This window comes from Calidris pugnax, unplaced genomic scaffold (assembly GCF_001431845.1).
Source record: "Calidris pugnax isolate Ruff unplaced genomic scaffold, ASM143184v1 scaffold109, whole genome shotgun sequence".
Taxonomy (NCBI): domain Eukaryota; kingdom Metazoa; phylum Chordata; class Aves; order Charadriiformes; family Scolopacidae; genus Calidris; species Calidris pugnax.
Window position 1 is genome coordinate 45,845 of NW_015090844.1, and position 13,498 is coordinate 59,342.

Genomic DNA, 13,498 nt, shown 5'->3' on the forward strand with positions numbered 1-13,498 from the left:
TTTTTTTTTTTTTTTTTTTTTTTTGTCTTTTGCAAATGGTCGTGTTTATGGCTTCAAGGAAAAAAGCAATTAGAGTAGTGTGTGTTCATTAGCACTGTGGTTGAGGAGAAACTGTGGAGGTTGTGGAATATTACAGGTTTAGAAGGGCAGCTTGAGAGAAATATGGGGATTACGGGGTATCAATACCTAAGAAAGCTGCTTTTTTTTTTTTTTTCTTTTTTTCCTTTATCTTTTTTTTTTTTTTTTTTTTCCTTTTTCTTTTTTTTTTTTTTTTTTTCCTTTTTTTTCATTTCTTCTCTTTTTTTTTTTCTTTTTTCCTTCTTCTTTCTTTGTTGTTTCTCTTTTTTTTTTCCTTTTGTAGTTGAAAGAAGTTACATACAATGTACCTGTGTGCAAACAAGGGTAACACATTAGTTTGGGAAGTATTGCATATCAATAGCATAAAGGGCAGTGCCTGAGTTTTATGCAAGACATTTAGGGATGAATGGTAAACTTCTACGTGCAATGTGGTAATATTGAAGGGAGAAAGTCTTAATAAATAGTGAAAAGCTTGAGTTTTATCGTTCTTCTAGCATGCTGTATAGATTTATGGTGCAACAATAAACTGCACGTTTGTCACCCTGTCATCTCACAAACGCTTATAACTAGGTAACAGCTAATTTCTTTTTTAAAATGCATCTACTTAATGTTGATTTGAAATGTTCTACAATTATTTGTTGTTTTCTAGTACTAGATAATTTTCTCCTCACCTTTAATCCATCTTCAGTGGAACCTAGTCAGGTATAGATTTTCATGGTTATAAATTTAGTTTTGCTGCGAAGGGAAGTTGAAATTCCACCATATAAAGCATTCAGTTTTTGATGTCTAGTTAGAAACAGGAGGGCATCCTAGCACTGCTTTCCAGTTGTGCACACTGAGTTTTACCTTGTTTATTTCAAATATTTTGTATTGCATGCTAATTAAATTCTTACATGTCCTAGTAGTACAAAATATATTAAAAAAAAAAAAAAAAAAAGAGCACCCCTACAGTCCTAACTATTCTATGCAGATGTCTTCCAAAATTTACAGGTACAATTTTAGTGGTGGTGGTTGGTAAATAGATTTTTTTTTTTTTTTTTCCCCACTTATTTATCAGCAGACTTGGTTTTATATGTATTAGTGACAGAATGGACTAAGCACAGCTGTAAGTTATTGTATTTCTGTAGAAAATGGAAAATAGTGTAAAATCATTTTTGTTAAATGTTGGCAGTTTTTAAATAAACTTTTAATCTCTAAAAACCTGTGTTTCTGTGACATTTACCCTGGACTCCAATTTCATTGTTTACCAACAGATACCTTTCCTAATTATTGCTAATCTATTTTCAGCGGTAAGCTGCTTTTAGCAGTAACTGCATCTTCCCTTGTGAATTTAGGTAACGGCAGCAGAATTATTTTATGGTCTATTCAAACATAGCGAGTTAAGACTTTTTCAAATGCATTCCTACATTTGTTGTTCAAGCTTGGTGTTTGAAACGATGGAGCTGAACAGCAGCGATTCCATATAAGAAGTTTCTTTCTGGCAGTAGGCAGCTGGTTGTGCTGTCTGGAGTCGCAGAAGTTGGACAGCTGAGTGATCACCGTGTTTCTGTTATTTCATCCTGATCTTCAGTGACGTGCTTGCCTTTTCTAAAACCTGGAATCAGCTGGAATAGTTTATGCCAGTCTTTCCAGATTGCACATTTCCAGGGAAAACATTTCACGGATCTTAAAAGCAGGCAACTGCCCTCTTACGTTCAAAAAAAAATACACTTTTGTTTGATTAATATTAAAGATAGATACAATATAGAAGCATGGTACATTGATTCCAGCTGATTTCCGTTAGGACATACATTTTGCTGTGTAAGTTTTATGGGACTGCCTGAAGAAGAGTCCTTGGATGACCCTTAATCTGAACCGGATGAAAATATGCTTGGGGTATGGTCATTGTTTTAGTAAACTTTGTAATTGTGCAAACACATATGCATTAACACCTGGATCCACAGTTTTAGATCTGCAGTTACGCTTCTCAAATAGCATTTTACTTCATGTATACTTCTATGTTGTCATTTATCAAAAGTTGTTAATTGTGTATCAAAACTGACATATCTTAAGGTATCTTCCATAGACTTGAGTTAATGCTGCCATAATTTTTTTTCAGTAAATATTTTCAGTCCTTGCATATCAGGGCAATTAATAGGTCCCTAAAGAGCTTTCATTCCAGACTCTTATCCAAAAAATTCAGAGTTTCATACATTTAAAATAAATATTTAATAATTTATTAAGTTATGAAAGATTATTATAAAAGAATATTGAGTTATTAACAGAATGTGTGGTTGAGCTAACAAGCATTTTATCTAAGCAATGGCTACATTGGGATATTTCAGTGTAACAGTGTATGCTGTTTATTATTTATGTATTTCTTTATGTTATTCTTAAATAAAGTTAGGTAATTGTGTATTTTAGATATTTTACAGTATATGACTGGAATTGTAGGTCCAATAATTCTCAAATTTACTTGGATGATTCTTGGATTATCTTCTTACCCTGGTGTCTTGTTCATCAGGTACGTGTGCAAAGTAATAAGCCAACAACACAAATGAAAAATGTGGTGTGTCTGCACGGTCACTCTTTTCTCCTTCCACTTAGTAATAAGTATTTGTTCTCTGGTATAGGGCTTCAGATCTTCCACTGGGTTCCAGTTCTAATAAATACACGTTGCCCAGGTACCAATAAGCGTGGGGAGTCCTCTAGGACTCCTTTGCTGGATGCCAGAAGGCAGTGGTGGCATTGAAGCAGTGTCTAGGGGGAGAAGACAGCCTTTTGAGGGAAAGCACATTTCAACATTGAAATGGAGCCTTCTCCTATTTTACTGTGGGACAGCTTTTTTTTTTTTTTTTTATTTCTCTTGCATATATGCTTTCTCAACTCTGACATGCCCTGTAGCGTCAGTATTTCTTTCACTGAAGTAACCGTTCCTGGTGAATTATAGCTCAAAAGACAAGGTGGGTAACAAAGATTTTTAGCTGCAGAACCCTGGGGTTTCAAAGGTCCTGCTTTCCTTCTCCCTATAAAATTGCTGGTTTAAACAGAAGTATTAAATCTCCCTGGTGCCTCTGTCTGACTGGAAAAAGGGATGTCTCTGAAGGTTCACTTAGTGATTTCCATGGCAATCACTGATTGCCAAGCGGAGTCAAATAAAAGAGAAAGATCAGTCCAGACCTTTATTGTCTTTATCCACCCTAAAGCTAAAAGCATACATCGTTAATCAAACACATACAGGCATGAAGTTAAATAAGACTATGAGGGATCCCAGTTCTTTGGTGTCACTTCGGGTTAGCATGTCTGTGTGTGCAGGTTTGGCTCTATGGGAGATGACTCTTTTTAGCCAGGGAGATCTATCAGAGCTGCACACAAATCAGGAGACCCATGAAAATTCAGTAGCCGCTGATAATCTGTTGACCTTAACTTTTTTCCTCATGGATGTGGCTTCACTATTGTAGGGTAATATGGCTTTTTCTGGAGAAAACAGTAATAGGAACGGTCCTCTCAGTGTATTGTTGCTGGTTTTACTCTCTGGCCCCATTCTGCAGGTGACTGGCCCCTTCTGTACCTCTTCCTGCCTACCACTGCTTTGTTCCTCCCCCTTCTCACTGGGTTTTTTTTTGCCTGTTTTCAGGGGGGTTGAAAACCTTGCTTCAGTATAGATTACTGTATCCCACAACAGCTTTATTCTTTGCTTTCTGAAGCCTTTTCAATTTGAGTGGAAATGTAAATCTTTCAAAAAGCCTTAAAAAGGAATAGAGGTATTGGTTCCTACAGCCCCAGCAACCACAGCCTATTCAGTTTAGCAGTGCTTGACTTGAATTAATAGAGAAGCTAAAATATGCTTCCGGCTGCTCCATCTGTGATTGCACCATCTTACAGGGAAAACTGCAACTACTGCTCTAATTGAGGAATTGGAGAGGAGAGTAGGTGGTAGAGGTGAGAAGAAGTTTCTTAGGGGCTAGAATGGAGATGGAAAGGGAACAACATGAAATATAAACAGATCAATTCCCTTTCTGTCTTACAAGACTGGGTTTTCTGAGTCAGCAGTAGGTCTTCAATTATAACAGCCCAAGTTTTGTGTGAGAAAGAGAACATACTTGCATTAATGAAGCGGATGTCTCCTGGTTAAAAATAGGTATGCAAACTTCAAATGCTCATTGGTACACAGCAGGGCAAAGCTCGCTGCACTGAATCATAATTAGGGACTGAAAATGAACTGGGAAAATGTCAGTTCTTCACCATCCCCCCTAACAGAACTAATCACTGCAAACTTACCAGCATGTGGGTGAAGCTGTCAGATCAGCTGTGGGAGCTAGGAAAAAGTAGCACTGGAACAAGTGGTGACTCTGGACATTGGGGAGAGAGAAAGGAAGGTACGTAGCTCCATCCCTCTCTAATTAGAGATCTCCATAAGGGAAGCAGAAAGCATATTTTCCCTCAAACCCAGAGGGCAAAGGAGGAGATGAGGAGAAGCCTACTCAATTATTTAGGTCTTTTTGTCACACTGAATGTACGATGGACTCACTACCCTGGAGAGTAATCACAGAGCATGAGAAACCTGCTTTACCACTGCGGGGAGCAGCCAATGGACCTGCTTGTCAGAAGATCTCAAGCCTGACCTGTCCCTTTTGCGAGGCATATAAGCTACGTTATACTCAGTGTCTCCGGGAGTCTGACTATGTCGGTGAAGTTGAGCCTTCCTTACGTTGCTCTGCATGGTAAGTAGTTTGCAGGGTATCGTCTGCCTTCTTTTTCCCTCCCTTTGTTATTTTCTGGACCAGTGAATAGTTTTTTGCCTCCCCCCCCGCCCCTGGGTAGTACCAAAGGTTCAATAGGAGGAACGAGGAGTATGTCCCCACTCAGGCAAAGAAGGTAACTGAGTTTGAATAGGACATGTGGTAGTTAAATGTGCTCAGCAGCTCCTGTTTTGAGCCACAGCATACTGTTTGTTTTGCATTTTGATAAATCTGTAGGAAAAGGACAGGATTTCATCTGTGCTTTTGTGTTCAGCACCTGCCTGCCGTGACCTTCATTCTGAAGAGTTCAAGTCATGTCGCACATGCTCAAAGGGCTTGTTAGTTACACTAAAGCAGGTTATTAATGACTACAGGTAACGGAGAGAGAGGAAGGAAGCAAAGCTCTTGGGTATTATAGGTGTTGATCCTTGGGGTGCTGGCACATAATAGTTAGTGCTTTGATCGTCAGCATTGCCGTGGCTGGCATCTCAGGGAGTCGACAGGCTGTTTACTTCAGATTGCAAGGAATGGGACTTTGATACCGATATTTGATCTATAGGATTTGATATTTTGACAATGAACCTAGCTATTAGTGCTTTAATTCCACATTTTGTAGTTCTCTCAGTTTTTCTATGAAATAAAGCCTAGGAAAATGCTTTATACATAGGTTGTTAACACAGTAAAGCTAAAGACTAAAGCTGAGAAAAATAACCGTTAATTTTGATCCTGCTTTGAAAACCCTGAGGCCTTTTTATACAGAGGACTTAATGATATACATCACATTTACATAGCCCTTCTCACATTCAACACAAAATTCTTTTTCGGTGGCAGTACTCTGCATTGCTCAGCACACCACAGCTCCTACTGGGGACCCGGATAAAAAAAAGGGAATACTCAGTGTGCATGTATTTAACAAAATGCCAATAGGTTAATGCACTGTCACACAAGAGTACTGTGGAGGAGGTGTCTGGGACACGGCTCCCTGGTCTGGCTCTCAGCCTCCGCAGGTCATCCACCATGCCCTCAGAGGAGATACATGCAGTCTGCGCGGAAAATTTTTATTCCAGTTTGAGTGATCTTTGAATTCGTAATGTCGTTCAGTAACACAAGAATATATATACAGGTATATATACCTTTTGTGACTTCAGTTTCTAAATTCCACAAAAACGGTATTTGGAAAGCTCTTAGATTAATAAGTAGCAGGCATACTTTTTACTAAGACTGCAATACTGTAACTGCAGCAAAGAATCCATGGCATTTTTCTGATATACTGCGTATGAACCACAGTATTCAGTCTTACTATTGATGCTTTGTGAACATATTGCATATAGAAAGAACCTTTAATAGATCAACTGCTCAAACTACCACAGCTTATTCAAAAACTGCTAGTGAAGTTAATTTCTGCACACACAGTTTTCCCAGCAGCCTTTACTTGGAAAGGTCTCTAACACCACTAGTGCTGATGTCAAGCACCATTTCCCTTTTCATGTCATTAGTTACATTGTAACAGTTAAAATGCAAACAGTATGCAGATAGTGGAATGCTGCTTTGCATTTATTATCTCTGAAAATATTTTTTTTTCATTGTAGGTTAATATATAGTAATAAAACTGTAGATCACTAAAAAGGGATTTATTTTAATGAAAGTTAATTTTAAAAAAAGTGCTTCCTTCCTTCTTCACTCTTAACATACTTCAATCTATTCTTATGGTGGCATACTGTAAAACCATGACAACAAAAAAATCTCAAGAGAGGTCAGAGATAGCAGACTCCCCTCAGCTAAAATTAAACCAAAGTAAAACAAAGAGAGTACCTGTAACTGTAACAGCTGGGTGCATCTTTACAGTGAGACTAACATTCTTCTAAAGGAACTGTGTTGTCAATACTTCATATTTGTTTGGAAGCATGCTATCTCTAATTCTCCTAGGAGGGACAAAATTGTAGATTCAAAATCTTCTCTTCCTCCTGTCTTCCATCTTTGTGAAAAAAAAAATGGTCATATGTGAACATACATTTATGCACCAATGTACATATTTTGAGCAGGGATGAAATTTCCTCAGCAAAGTAATCAAAGACCCTCTTTCTTCAGCAAGAGCCACAGGGCTGCCTTTCACCTTAACTTGGTTCATATGCTAATGCCAGACCATTTCTCAAGGAGCCATCCACTGACCTCTTTCACTCACTTGTACCGCCCACTCTTTTCACCCCTCCAAGTGACAGTCATCCTTAAACCTGACCTCCCACAATCTTACTTCATAAGGGGAAAAAATGTCAGTGGAGAGGAACTGAGCACGAAGCACCTCATCCTTCAAATCTACTGGACTTTGCATCTCATTTGTCGCTGCCTTCTACCATTTGGTGACTGGCGCTCGTGCATACTCCCCCATTAAGTGAAGCTTTTTCAAATGGAGCATACAGAAGGATCTTTCTGCAATGAACTTGAGAGACATATCTGAACTTGATCTAAACAAGAAGGCTTCCTCCTCAGCTAACTTCCCTTGACAAGGAGGAGGTTCCATTTTCAGCGTACAGAGTAACACACTTAATGTTTAGAAATTGATTTATCTTCACTATCACCTTAAAAAATGTGTTATAGCAGACTTCAGATACATTTATAGCTCTTGTAATTTGAATGAATGCGAATATTAGCATTAACCCAAGTCTCTACAAACCATCGTTTTTCATTTAGTCTGTTCCTTCTATGTTCTCAGAGAACATGAAGACCATTTCAATTACCAAGGCTTTATTGTCTACTAATTGTTAAACTTCACAAGTACCCCTGACTTCTATGACAGCTTCTCTTGGGTTGGGTCTGCTAACTCTGGTATATTTCAATTGCTTCGTATTTCAGTAAAAACTGTTGACTTTTACATTCTTGTGTTTGGTCCTGTGGTCTGAATGCAGGCCCCCACCTGGAGGATTTTCTCGTTGATCTGGAGTAAGTTAGGCTGGGCTGGGGTTTTGTTTTGTTTCCATGTATTCACCAAGCTTTGGACAAAATATTGAGTGACTCCCTCAGACTTACATTACATTTCTCTGATAAGCAAGGCCTGGGTATCAAAAGTTATTGTGAGACTGACACTTGAAAAGGGATCACGTACATTTAGGGGTCACTTTAAAATGAAAAAAAAAAAAAAAAAAAAAAACAAGTTTATTTAAAAAAAAAAAAAAAAAGGGGGGGGGGCAGGGAGCAAATGTAGTCACAATGTGAAATACGTTACGCTGTTTTCTGCCTAATAAAAAAAAAAAAAAAAAAAAAAAAAAAAAATCAGTTTCAGTGGCGCTTGTCTTCCAAACAGTGTTTGAAGGAGCACCTCCAGTCCTGCCAGGCAATGTGGTGAGGCCTAAGGTGTGTTTAGTTGCAGTGCTCAGACAGCAGGTGTGGAATAATGCAATATATTTTCTGCATGGGATGGCTACCACTGGGATATTTATGTGCTTCAAAGAAGAAACGGTAGATGATCACACCTCCTATCTGTCACAAGCTTCACACTGAAAAAATAAGACTTGTGGTGTGTTCTGAAAGCCCTCACGTGCAAGCGATGAGCTGGGTCCAGTAGATGGCCAGCAGGAGGGAGCGTGTGCCTCCAGGGAACCTTCACTGGGAGCACCTCCTCTCCCTCTCTCTCGGGCTCCTTGGGGCTCATGAGTGGAAGTGCCTTAGGTGAGGTTCTTCCCACTTGCTGAATTGCAAAAATAAAGCTATCATGAAGGATTACTGGTGCTAAGTCATTAATTTAAAACCTGAAATTGCAGCCAGGAGGCTATGGATTAAAAAACTGGAGCTGAGCCTAATTCTAGCCTGTCATCGCCAAGCAGCTGGGCTGGTGCCGTGGCTGGTTTCTATGGCATCGCATGCAGTGCTAGAAATACCTGAATCCAGGAACCAGCCCACCAGTGAGGGTACCATTTCCCCATCAAGAAAAAAAAATACCCATTCGCCTGATTAATGAATACAGTCATCTGGGGTTTTTCACATTTTGTAGGGCAAGCATTCCTGCTGTCCGTGCTCCCTGCCAGTGTCTTTGGCTGGGGGCTTCGCCTGCCTCGCCAGCAGGTGGAACGGGCACTGGCCCTGACAAGTCCAACGCTCCTTTCAACCTTGCAAACCACGCACCACGGCTGCCTTCTTCGAATTGGGCTTCACACTCACTCGTGTCCCTCTCCCTGAGACACCTCAGGAACTCTGCTGTAATGGAAATGGGCACAAAACTTGAGTATAAGAAGTTCCACCTAAACATGAGGAAGAACTTCTTTACTGTGAGGGTAGTAAAGCACTGGAACAGGCTGCCCAGAGAGGTGGTGGAGTGTCCTTCTCTGGAGACATTGAAAAACTGCCTGGACAAGATCCTGTGCAACCTGCTCTAGGTAGACCCAATCCGGTGGTGGGGTTGGACTTAATGATCTCCAGAGGTGCTTTACACTCACTACATAAATACTTCTTCTGACTGTTACACCTGGAAAACACATTTTATTTCTGTCAACTGTGGTCGTTAAAAGTCCTAGGGATTTCATGTATTAGTTTGAATGTATATTATAATCTATACTACAATGGAGATTTTCCCCAGTTGTCTTTAAACTGTTACAGCTTTTTAGAAAAAGATACATTTTTGTTTTACTCAACAGTTCTATATAAAGAACCACTACCAGCTTTATTGCTTATCTATGCTTATGCCTCAAAAAACTGAAAAAACAATATAAAAAAGTGACTGATTCACCAGTGAAGGGGAAAAGTGGAGCAAAATTCTCTACAGTGTGTAAAAAAGGGGATAGTAAATTGAGAGTGACCTTCAAGTAGATTATATTCCTTTAGCACATTTTCAAACTTTCAAAATTGCCTACTTCAATGTGCTGTTGCTGAATTCCTCAAATACTACTATGTATCATGATATTATCCATATGGATGATTCCTGACTGATTATTTTTTCCCTTTATTGTTCTTCAAGCTTTCAGAATGTTTTTACATCTTAGGGGTTTTATTTATTTTGCGATTAAGTCTATTGCCTAGTATTGTGGTGGGCATGGCAGTTTTTCTTTATTATACCCTGAAGAGGTTTCTCCTGGCCAGCTGTCTATTTAAGGCCTTTTCATAGATGAGGCTGCGTTTTTTATAATTTAAATTAATTAAATATTTAGTATATGGCTCCTCAGGCAAAGTAAATGCTTCAAAGCATAACTAGTGATATACTGTCCCTTCAGATCATTACATTAGAAAAGGTACAGGCTGCTTTTACAGGCTAGGGGTGGGCAGGCTACAATAATTGCAATACTGGTGACTTCTAGTCTTGAAAACCGTAGATTTGACTCCATGCTCCTGACTTAGCTAATCAAGAAGATAAGCTAGTTGAATACTGGGGAATTTTATTCATAAAACTGCCTTGTTTCAGTTCATTGGTCCAGTGTCAGAATTTGAAAACATTTCCATTCCTGAAAGCCATCTAATTCCGTATACTGGAAAGCACCTCTGAAACAGTCCACGCCCTTCTAGCAACAGATAATTCACACACCACTAGAGTTGGAGATTAATCCTTTTTGACATATGAAAGCTGTAATCCTAAGCTTTCAGACAGTAAAAAGCATTAATTTCCATCCCATGTGGATCTTGAGCTATCTGACCTTAAAACTCTGTCAAGCTTGCACTGGTCTCTTCTCAGCCTGCGAGAGCTGTTTTGCCTTCGGCCCAAGGCTGAAAGCAGCAAGTCACAGACCTAAAATCACGACAATGTCCAATTCCTGAAAATACATACAAGTTGACTAGATTAGTAGACCAGCGTAGTAAAAAGTGCCTGAGCTGCCATGGCCAAGGCTTTTGTCTAGGCTAATGGGTATATAAATAGAAGCAGCGTGTAGGCATGCTGAATCCAATTAACGTGCTTTATGGAGCGTAGGTTTTTTTCCTGAAAAGAGGAACTTTCAGCATAACTTCTTCGCCTTTAAGATATCCAGGCCCAGTTAGGGAGATGTCCGTGTGAAACCTAGGCCAGGCTCTTCGCCGGGAGGTAGAATGCTTCGCTGGTACTTACACAGCCGCTTGTGCCAAAGTGACCCCTAAAACGTGACAAGAACAAAGGCTGGCTGCCTGGGGTGGGTTTAGAAACCGGGTAGGACCCTGTCTGCCGAGGCCTGAGGAGCTCTGTGCCTACACTTCTAGGAAGAAGGGCCTCTTTACACCCATTGATCCCATAAGGCAAGTGCCTCTCGGGGGCATCCAGCCTTAGAAGCCATTGGCACCTGGGAGGGTGCAAACACCTGCCTTCAAACTGAAACACAGAGCGGGGTGGAAAAAAATATCTATACACAATGAAAAATTGGGTGAGCACTGTTTACACCGCAAGAGAGACCGAATATGCCAGAAGCTGGCTGATTTGCAGATTTGTTTATTACAGAGTGCCACAATGACTTGGAATACTGCCAGCCTCACAAGGTTATCGCCCAACGCCCAGCAGATTGTGTAGCTTCATCCACAGCGTTACGTCATTTAGAAATGTTACAGATTAGTCTTGCTGCTTTTGACTAGTTCTTCTAGTTGCAGCTAGTTCTTCTGTCAGGCTTTGCTCACCGTATATAAAAGGAACTGGTCAGTTTTAAAAGGGCAGCTTACATTTGTCCAGCTGGGTAATTTCACACAAGTGTGGCTCCACAAAACTCGTAAGTTTTTTCTACATTTTCAGAAAGAGCTAGAATGAAACCGTGTTGCATAAATGAAAGCTTTACCCCAAAAACCAAACAGACTGCAATTTCCAGCATTTTAATTGCAAAAATTGAAAGAAATGCTAAAGAATAAATAATGATGATCAGACTGAAAACATGTAAGAGCCTGAAGGTCAATGCTAATGCGGGATACTGCACTATACTACTGGTAGCACCAGCAGCAGCGTCTCCTCAGCTTCAGAGACAACCTGTGTGGTAGAAGACCTGCCATGATGAACTGTGAAACAATACCGGGTAAAATGGAGCTCACTAAGGATATGGGACTTCTCTTGGATATAATTTAGCAGTCATGAAGGCTTGCTATTACTAGTCCTTTTGAAACTGTACGAACATAAGAGAATACAGTAGGTCAGCAGGGACCTCTAGAGGTCATCTGGTCAAATCTCCCTCTTAAAGCAGGGCAAATCTAGATCACGTTCAGGCCTAGCTGCTTCTCCATCTTAAGATGGAGGACAGAAAGAAGCAATTTAATCACAAGTGTTTTACCTACTGTAACTATCCAATAGCTCTGGAACTCACTCACACACATTCTATATGCCCTAAACTGTGGTGACCTGGGGCCTTACCAGGGCCATATCTCCAGGCCATAGAAAAGAAGGCAGCAACAGAAATCTCCTCCAGGTTTTGTTATTTTCGCTACAAAAATTATCAGGTTGGAAGATGTCTCCAGGCGAGAAGAACACCAATGAATAAAAAGTATTAGCAAAGGATGAAAAAAAAATTAAGTGTTCCAATGTCTTAAAAATAGAGGAAATGAATCTTGTAACAGTTGTCTAAGCAACAAAAGTCACTCATATTTTCTTAACTTCTCCCTCTTTTTTCAACAATATTTTTTTCACACTCTCAAAGTGTTCGTCTGCAGAGTACTGCAGCATTTTGGCTAAGATATGAAAGTACAGCTGTGCTTACAGTGTGGCTGAACCATACTGTAATATGGGAACAGGCACTACCCTATTACCAAGAACCGGAAAGTCTCCTTCGGGTATGTTTTTGGCATGGGAAAAGCAGAATTATATTCAGAACTAACACCATGTTATCATATAAATTAATTACAAGTCTTTAGATGTACAGCTTGCTTACGATGGTTAGCAGTGAGGTATGCCTGAACACTTTCACAGATGTTTATCAACAATCTCTGAAGAGACAAATCCACCATTCTGTCAAAATTTACCAATTTAGGCTGTAAATACTACAATTTTGCATTAGGTGTTAGGCATCCTAAAGTCTGCTACCTGTTTTTACGTGGAAAATGGACTAGATATCAATCTGGCTGTGAAGGAAAAAAACAGAAGTGTTTCTTTTGATAGTTAATTTTGGTTATGGCTGTCTAGCCATATTGATTCAAACAGCCACACAATGTGAGGCATCGCCTCGAAGAATTTGGGATTAGGTTTGTATGCCTGGAACCACTGAGGCAGGGGAGGAGGGTGAGCCGCCGTCTGGAGAAGCAGTTGCAAGGCACGATGGCCACCACAGCCTGGGCTGCAGGTTACGCCTGGAGGGCCAACGCCAATGGCTATGGGAGCAGGCAGGCCCTTTTCAAGAAAAGGGGCAAGGAAGTGAGAACATCGTAGCAGGGAAACGAGCCTCCATACCCTACTCCTGTGCTCAGCCAGGCAGGCTCCTCGCAGCACTGAAGGACGCCCGAGGCAGGGGATGCTCTGCCTCGGTACCTCCACCCCGTCGGTGCCGGGACTCCACTCCTCCCCTCCTGGGGCGAGCCGAGGCTGTGGCCTCCTACCACAGGCAGGCCGCGAAGGCTCGCTTTACGCCCCGCCGGGCCTCCCCCCCTCCCAGTTATCACAGAATCACCATCTTTATCCTCCATCCGCGCAGGAGCTGCAGTGTCGGAGAGCGCTGGGCGTTTTCCCCGGGGCCATTTGCTACGCTGCTTCCCGCACACACACCCCCCGCTCCCCCCTAGCCGCACCGCCCGCGCCCGCCGGACCACCCCCGGCCTTCACCCGCCCCCGCGGGGGCGCCCCCCCC